Source organism: Sebastes umbrosus, chromosome 5 (genome assembly GCF_015220745.1).
Source record: "Sebastes umbrosus isolate fSebUmb1 chromosome 5, fSebUmb1.pri, whole genome shotgun sequence".
NCBI classification, from domain to species: Eukaryota; Metazoa; Chordata; class Actinopteri; order Perciformes; family Sebastidae; genus Sebastes; species Sebastes umbrosus.
In genome coordinates this window covers 32,031,314-32,031,963 of record NC_051273.1, presented here as the reverse complement: position 1 = coordinate 32,031,963, position 650 = coordinate 32,031,314, and positions in this window count along the sequence as shown.

The following is a 650-nucleotide window of genomic DNA, read 5'->3' as shown; positions in this document are numbered from 1 at the left end:
AAGTGTCTTAAAGGGAAAGCTACAATTACACGTCAGAGAACACTCAAAAACATTTATAATGTATAAGAGTCCAACGTTTTATATATATTAAGTGTGGTTTATTATATGAATTATATTCATGTAACGTTGGAACATAAGTCAAAGCAAAGACTGCTCAGTCTCTCTCTCTCTCTTTTATTTTTTACCTGCCACACTTAATAGGCAATATAAACAGTTCCCCAAACGCTAGTATGCGGACATGGCAACTCTGACTTCTGCTTCCATGGTAACAATGGAATAACAATACAATACAACAATACAGTCACACAGCTTGAAGTATTTACTAAAAAGTCACTGTCGCGGGGTTCTATGTCAAAACTCCGTGCAACATGAAAAACACTGGCATAGTCGGAAAACGTTGTATTAATCCCTTTTTATTATGCCGGCCTCCCAAAGTGCAATCATTGCTTACTATTTACAAAAAGTGAAAAATAGAAAATAAGCTATATACAAAACATCAAATAGTACTGAAAATCGAGTTCCTCAATAACTCCATGATTTCTTTCAGAATAGGTAAAAACAATCCAAAAATACAATCTATATTTTACCTTCCTGAGTGTGACCTTCTCTGTCAACACTTCAGATCAGACTCAGCTCAGCTGGCCAAGATG